General features: G+C 38.6%; 1 pseudogene; it reads left to right on the top strand.

The window, feature by feature from the left end:
• The first annotated feature begins 249 nt into the window (after window positions 1-249).
• Window positions 250-954, top strand: LOC117095417 (annotated as a pseudogene).
• Window positions 955-8551: the final 7597 nt, after the last annotated feature.

The following is an 8551-nucleotide window of genomic DNA, read 5'->3' as shown; positions in this document are numbered from 1 at the left end:
ACAACTTTAAATCATCTTAGAAATCTGTTAGGCTTCACTTATTTTAGTAACATGCATGATCACTGACTAGGTCAAAAGCAGAGTAAAAATAGAACCCAAGTATTAACTTAGTCTACTACACTACGCATAATTCAATAATAAATTGCATTCTTTCTTTTGAGAAGACTGCTGCTTGATGTCATTTGTGTTGCCTCCACAACCAAGCTATAAATTCATCAGGATGGGGTGTCCGTGGCTGGAGGCCTCTCAGGACAGATCAGACATTTTGTAATGATGCCTGAAATAAATACTCACCACCTCGATGAGCCACAGGTTCAACTCCTGGCAGACATGTGTATCCTTATTGATGAGAATGACAATAAAATTGGGGCTGAGACCAAGAAGAATTGTCACCTGAATGAGAACATTGAGAAAGGATTATTGCATCGTGCTTTTAATGTCTTCTTCAACACTGAAAATAAACTTCTGCTACAGCAAAGGTCAGATGCTAAGATTACCTTTCCAGGTTATTTTACTAATACTTGTTGTAGTCATCCATTAAGTAATCCAGGTGAGCTTGAGGAAGATGACGCCCTTGGAGTGAGGGGAGCAGCACAGAGGCAGCTGAAAGCTGAGCTAGGAATTCCTTTGGAAGAGGTTCCTCCAGAAGAACTTAATTATTTAACACGAATTCACTACAAAGCTCAGTCGGATGGTATCTGAGGTGAACATGAAATGGATTACATTTTGTTTGTGAGGAAGAATGTAACTCTGAATCCAGATTCCAATGAGATTAAAAGCTATTGTTACGTGTCAAAGGAAGAAATAAAAGAACTTCTGAAAAAAAGCAGCCAATGGTGAAATTAAGATAATGTCATGGTTTCAAATTATTGCAGAGGCTTTTCTCTTTAAATGGTGGGTAACTTAAATCATTCAAATCAGTTTGTTGACCATGAGGAAATATATAGAATGTGAATACGTAGGTGAATGATTACTGAAAAATTTATCTACTTAACAAACTTAGAATGACTTTTTTCATTTAAATTTAGTTCTCTATCATCAATGTATTATATACACTGATACTTTACAACTTGTGTGTAAAAAATAACTTACAACTTTGTATAACACACTCTGTGTATGTGTTGTTTCTAAACGATATTTGTGAGAGATTATTGTAAAATAAGAGAGAGCAAATAAAAATTTAACCTGTGCAACACATGCCTATGGAAAATTTGAACAAATGATTGAAGCCCTATGTTTTTAGTAAGCTGTAATAAACATTTCCGGAGCACTCGCAGAGCACTTTTTATTTGCCAGGTGCTTTAAGTATCGTTAAATTTTCAGAGTTCAGAAAAATGTGCAAAGGAAAATATTGCTTAGGTCCTTCAAAACAGTCCTAATTAACTTTCATATTAACAGATCAAACTAGCAGAGCAGGTTCAAGGAAAATCAAATGATATGAACCCTAATTTGTATCATTCTAAGTTGATTGTGTGGTTTATTCATTCTGGAAATACGTTGATACTTAAAGTCAGCCATTGCTTTTGATAAGTGATATTGATTAGGTTAAATCTTCTTTTAAATAGTATTTGCCAATTAGCAAAGTCTGTGTTTTCAGAATTACAGTGGGCACAGAGGTGTTCATAAAATGAGAATGGAGTCCCACTCGACAAGAGTTGCTTAACCTTGACACTGTTAACATTTGGGCTGGATAAAATCCTTGTGGTGGGGGTCCATCCTGTGCATTCTAGGATGGTGAGCAGCATCCCTGGACTGCACACTGGATGCTGTTAGCATCCCTCTCCCATGACACCCACAATTATACCAGATGTTGCCAGATGCCCCTGGGGGACAGAGTCAACCTCCAACTGAGAACCATTGTTCTACAGAGTCAGGCAATATTGTAGGGAGAAAAAAAATAACAATGACAAAGGCTAGTGTTCATGTTCAATGGATTGAGATTATGAAATGTGTATATTAATTTTAAAAATTATATCTTGATCAATGTACTTTTATAAGCTTGCCATAGATATCTCAAATTTGAAATCTCACCACAGCTTTATTATTCTTAAATGTTGTATGATAATAAAAAAATAAAAATTTATTTCTTACAAAGTTAAAAAAATTCATCAGGATATTCGTTCATTCATTCATTCACTCATTGACTATTTTATCTATCAATTAGTTATTGATCATGAACATAAACCAGGCATTATTCTGAATGAATATACAAGAATGAAAAACAAACAAAGCAGGTATCAAGTTTTATACATATCCAATTATAGCATGAATCACATACTGAGCACATTATTACTCAATCCTTACTTGTTTGATTGACCTTAACAGACAATTGCATGTAGCGATAACTAAATAAGCAGTAATTTATTATTTGGATTTCAATGTGAAAAAGACAATTAGTTTTTCCTCCAATGTCTAGTACTTTAGTCTCTGCATTAAGCTACTTTTCTTTTTCTTTCAGGATAATTTCTCTCCCAAGAGATATCTTCAAGATTTCAGCAACTTCATTGATAAGTTCTTCTCAACAAGACATGTCCAGATGTCTGAATCCCAGGAATTAGATAGCTTGAAATGAAGCTTGGGATTCTTGATAAATATGAAAAACAGAAAAAAGTCACTTAAAGGGGCAAGAATATGTAAAAAGGTTTCCATATCTCATATCATATAAGAAATGTGTGAAAATGATAAATATTTTCACTAAAAATGATTATAATTCAAGATGCTATTAGGCAAACAGATTTAACTGTGTTCGTCTTAGACAAATTAGTTTTGGTTAAATGAATCTCTGGTGGATTGGACCAGGAGAGGTAGTAGGAAGCTTCTTTATTGTAAGGACCTCAATGAACTTCAGATATTTGGAAAACTGAGGTGGCAGAAAAATTTGGTATTTGTGTCCTGCACAGGTGAAGAGTGCTTGGTAAAAGAAGTACCTGTGTACTTTCTAAGAGCAGGACAATCTGCTGACTCATGAAAACCCTAAAGACCATTTTTTTCTTTTTTAATCCTGAGGTGGAAAAAGGGAGACGGAGCTGTACAATAGAAAGATTCCAAGATTGAAAACATAGGCACAGGTGTGCACCCATTGTGTAGCAGGTATCTCCAGAGACTATCTAAATTCTGGTTCTACTTCTGGGACTTAATGTCTTCACCTGTAAATTGTGGCATCTGGCTCATAATAGAGGCTCAGTAGCCGTAGCTACTACTACCAACACCTTCATCATTACCACCACCAACCAAAAAGATGAAAGAGACTACAGTGAAGCTATTTAGAATAGTGGCTACATGATTAAAAGTTATCTTGCGCAGGTGAAGAGGTATGTATCATTACTTGCGTAAGATTTTTTTAAAAGTTATCAATTATCAAAGCCAGAATTCTCAAAGTCCAAGATCCATACACTGGATGCAATGTTGTGCATCTTTTCCTGCAGCCACAGGATGGGAGTTTTGCCAATGTGTTGACAAGGTCCTCTGACATTACAGCATCCCACAGTGATATATTGCAGACAAGGCATTTCACTACTTTACGAGCAGAATCTGCTTCAATACAGCAGCAGCTGAATTTGCAGTTCACAAAGAAGACTGGAACAAACATGGCCTGCAATGTTTATTTTATGTTCATTTTATTTACCAAGAGGAACCATGCTCAGTTTTCCCAAAATAAGACGACATTGACAAGTTCTTACATTCAGCATTTAATGAGTAAATCCATAGTCTACGTGAATCCCATTGTCTTGAAAGTGAGGGAAATAAAACCACCGAGGGCCTCATTGACTTCAGAATTATGAGAAGTCCCTGTCTATATTACACACTATTTATCCAAATAAATTTCTGATTATTCCACAATATGTCAATTCCAAGTGCCTACACACATGCTTCAGTTGCTCCTTGGGGGCCATTTTTCTACATACAACGTGTTCCTGGAAAATACAGAACATGATGAAAGAGTCTTGCTAAGCTGAGCAAGATGGGTGTGTGGGTGGGCAGATATTCTTTAGGCATTCAGGAAATTCTGAACATAGATCCTGAGCCACTTAAAAACTATAGACCAATAATGCATGCGTTGCTGTCAGTGAAGGCCTGGTATGACAGAATTAAGCAGTAGCACAAAAGAAATCTGAGCATCTTCATTTGGGCATTTTTTAAGCACCTCAGACTAAGTGAGTTAAATGGTGATTATTGTTTTGCTTGGAAATATGAACTGAGCAGCTATATTTTTATTTAAAAATTTTTTATGACAAAGGTTATATGGGTTTATTGTATAAAAACAAATATAAACAAAAAAGTTGAAAAATAAACTAAAGCCACTAATCAGTATGATCAGTTTGACATATACATATCCAGATTTTTTTGTATTTATTCATTCAATTTTATTTAAATATTACCTGCAAGCCAGGCATATCTCCAAGTATTAGAAATGCAGGGAAGATAATATTTTTATCCAGAGGTGATATGTATACATATTTTTAACAAAAATTACAATCATAGAGAGTACATACATTTTAACCTTACTTTTTGTCAGTCAACAATATCATGTAAATTCACATAAAGACATAAACTTAAAAATGTAATTTCAGTGGTTATCATTACATTGAATGGCCATGCAGTAGCTTATTTAACCAATATATATATATTTTTGCATTGGAACTAGTTTCTAATTTTTCCTCTATTAAAAATACCCTCATCAAGATGTTTGTAAAAACTGTCCACATTGCATTGGATAAATAATTAAATGTAAGTTTTATGGATCAAGAGAATGGGTCAAAAACATGGCAGTCATGTTTTTAAGGTTTCAAGCCAGTTCCAAATGGCCTCCAAAAATATTTGTCCAAGTTCTATAATTCCTAAAAGGACATGCAAGTGCTTGTTTCCTTACAACCTTGAAAATCTTAGTAATTTAATAAAAATATATATTTTATGAAAAGAGACTATCTTATTTAGTTGTATTTTCCCTGTATTTGATTACTAATTGAACAGTTTTTCATAAGGATATTGCCTATTTGTATTTATTATTTTTCTGTTTTCTACTGATTTTTTAAAAATTTTCTAATATAAATTGTTAGAGGTCTTAGGGTGTTTAGGATAAATAATTTATGCTTATTTCCTTTAAGAAATTAATACTTGAGATTGGAGAATAAAATCACTGAAGAGTTTAAGAAACAAGCAGACAAAGTAAAGAATCTTCATATCCAAGTTCACATTGTAAAATGTCCAGGACATCAATAAGTCGATGCAGAACTGAAGTGCATAGAAGGCTAAGACAATCCATGGGGCATGACTTCTCTGATACAAGGGGATATGCTCGGTGGGACTGGTTGTCCAGCAACCCAGTTCCCCTCTGTTGCAGGCTTCTTAGCAGAGGTGGCCAATGAAGGTCTCTGGAACTTCATTCTCTCATTTCTAACACAAAGGTAGACAAGATGATGCTTTTCCCTCTAAAATTCTAGGGAGCCAGATACAGAAGAGGTGACAAAGAGAACAGAAAAATAGGGATGCAGCATCAGAGTTGGAGAAACATGGATAATATAGAGAGGGGCACTCCAGATAGAAATGCAGTGTGCCATCACGTAGAAATGTGCAACAGCATGGCACAAAGCAAAGAGTTGGGTGTGAGCTGAGAGGAGCAGGAGATGAGACTATAGGGAAAACCAGCATCTGATGATGAAGGACCACAGAAGGAAGATAGAAAGATGTGGCTTTAGACTTCATTCTGTAGTTAGGAAGGGAATTACTAAAGAGTTTTAAGTGAACAAGTCATGTAAACAGATTTAAGAAGTTTTTTTTTCCTTTTTTTAAACTAACTAAACAAAACAAACAAAAAATAAACAAACTTTGGCAGTGATATGAGATCTGATTAGAAGCCTGGAGGAAGGGCTCCCAAGTCAAAGGCTGTCTATTGCAAAGTCAGTAGAGAAATAACGTGGGCCGGAACTAAGGCAGTGGTACAAATTGCAAATTGTGCTCAAGACTAAAACTTCCCCCTAAAGTGAACACGATTTTCTGGAAAGATAATGCCAATAAGAATAATAGGGAAAAAATAATAATAGGGCAAAATTTTAATAGCGATATTAACTCCTTAACATTGCCATTGATCAAAATTGATAAAGTGTGCCCTCTCATTTCATATGTTATATGCTCAAGCAACTTTCTTTAAGCTAGCCATAGCTGAGATTATCAGTAGTATTTTTAACAGCCATATGCTGGGGGCATTTTCACAGTGCATAAAGCGCTAACATGAGTGCTATAAAACCAATGACTACTGTGAAGTTCTTCCAGCCAAGATCACTGCCTCTGCTTCAGGAAAGAACTGAGTAGGTGGGGGAGATGATGACTGTGACAAGAAGGATCTGAGCATTCCTTTAGCCCAGGATCCAAACCCATTGAAATCTTAAGAAAATCAAATTCTGGGCTCATCTCCTGCTAACAGATATGGTTTCCTAGAGGGCCTGGTGGATGTAAACTCTTTCTCTCCACAGATATTAGGCAAATTCACATCTTCGGGTCCAGAGGGTCAACTGTGCTATGACTAGTTGTTTCTGGCCTATTTCCAAAAAAAGACCTACTGAGAATCATTCCTGGTGCTGGTTTAGAACTGGCTCAAATCTTCTTTCCTTAACTCTCCACTTCACACCTACACTCCTGACCAAAACTTCTGCTTAGAAGATGTCTACAGAATATAGAAAAGTTCAGGGGCGGAGCAAGATGGCCGAATAGGAACAGCTCCAGTCTCCAACTCCCAGCGCGAGCGACACAGAAGACTGGTGATTTCTGCATTTTCAACTGAGGTACTGGGGTCATCTCTCTAGGGAGTGCCGGACATCGGTGCTGGTCAGCTGCTGCAGCCTGACCAGCGAGAGCTGAAGCAGGGCGAGGCATCGCCTCACCTGGAAGTGCAGGGGGGAAAGGAATCCCTTTTCCTAGCCAGGGGAACTGAGACACACAACACCTGGAAAATCGGGTAACTCCCACGCCAATACTGCCCTTTAAGCAAACAGGCACACCAGGAGAATATATCCCACACCTGGCCAGGAGGGTCCCACGCCCACGGAGCCTCCCTCATTGCTAACACAGCAGTCTGCGGTGATCTATCTGCAAGGCAGCAGCGAGGCTGGGGGAGGGGCGTCCGCCATTGCCGAGGCTTAAGTAGGTAAACAAAGCCACTGGGAAGCTCGAACTGCGTGGAGCTCACAGCAGCTCAAGGAAGCCTGCCTGTCTCCGTAGACTCCACCTCTGGGGACAGCCCACAGCTGAAGACCAACAGGGGAAGCAGCGGGGGCATGTACAGACACAAACGACTCTGTCTGACAGCTTTGGGGAGAGCCGTGGATCTCCCAACACGGAGGTTGAGATCTGAGAACGGACAGACTGTCTGCTCAAGTGGGTCCCTGACCCCTGAGTAGCCTAGCTGGGAGACATCCCCCACTAGGGGCAGTCTGACACCCCATAACTCACAGGGTGGAGTACACCCCTGAGAGGAAGCTTCCAAAGGAAGAATCAGACAGGTACACTCGCTGTTCAGCAACTTTCTATCTTCTGCAACCTCTGCTGCTGATACCCAGGCAAACAGGGTCAGGAGTGAACCTCAAGCAATCTCCAACAGACCAGCAGCTGAGGGTCCTGACTGTCAGAAGGAAAACTATCAAACAGGAAGGACACCTATACCAAAACCCAATCACTATGTCACCATCATCAAAGACCAGAGACAGATACAACCACAAAGATGGGGAAAAAGCAGGGCAGAAAAGCTGGAAATTCAAAAAATAAGAGCGCATCTCCCCCTGCAAAGGAGCGCAGCCCATCGCCAGCAACGGATCGAAGCTGGTCAGAGAATGACTTTGACGAGATGAGAGAAGAAGGCTTCAGTCCATCAAACTTCTCAGAGCTAAAGGAGGAATTATGTACCCAGCGCAAAGAAACTAAAAATCTTGAAAAAAGAGTGGAAGAATTGACAGCTAGACTAATTAATGCAGAGAAGATCATAAACGAAATGACAGAGATGAAAACTATGACACGAGAAATACGTGACAAATGCACAAGCTTCAGTAATCGACTCGATCAACTGGAAGAAAGAATATCAGCGATTGAGGATCAAATGAATGAAATGAAGCGAGAAGAGAAACCAAAAGAAAAAAAGAAGAAAAAGAAATGAACAAAGCCTGCAAGAAGTATGGGATTATGTAAAAAGACCAAATCTACGTCTGATTGGGGTGCCTGAAAGTGAGGGGGAAAATGGAACCAAGTTGGAAAACACTCTTCAGGATATCATCCAGGAGAACTTCCCCAACCTAGTAGGGCAGGCCAACATTCAAATTCAGGAAATACAGAGAACGCCACAAAGATACTCCTCCAGAAGAGTAACTCCAAGACACATAATTGCCAGATTCACCAAAGTTGAAATGAAGGAAAAAATCTTAAGGGCAGCCAGAGAGAAAGGTTGGGTTACCCACAAAGGGAAGCCCATCAGACTAACAGCAGATCTCTTGGCAGAAACTCTACAAGCCAGAAGAGAGTGGGGACCAATATTCAACGTTCTTAAAGAAAAGAATTTTCAACCCAG

This window comes from Trachypithecus francoisi, unplaced genomic scaffold (genome assembly GCF_009764315.1).
Source record: "Trachypithecus francoisi isolate TF-2019V2 unplaced genomic scaffold, Tfra_2.0 Lachesis_group13, whole genome shotgun sequence".
NCBI lineage: Eukaryota > Metazoa > Chordata > Mammalia > Primates > Cercopithecidae > Trachypithecus > Trachypithecus francoisi.
This window is presented reverse-complemented; position numbering and strand designations above follow the sequence as displayed.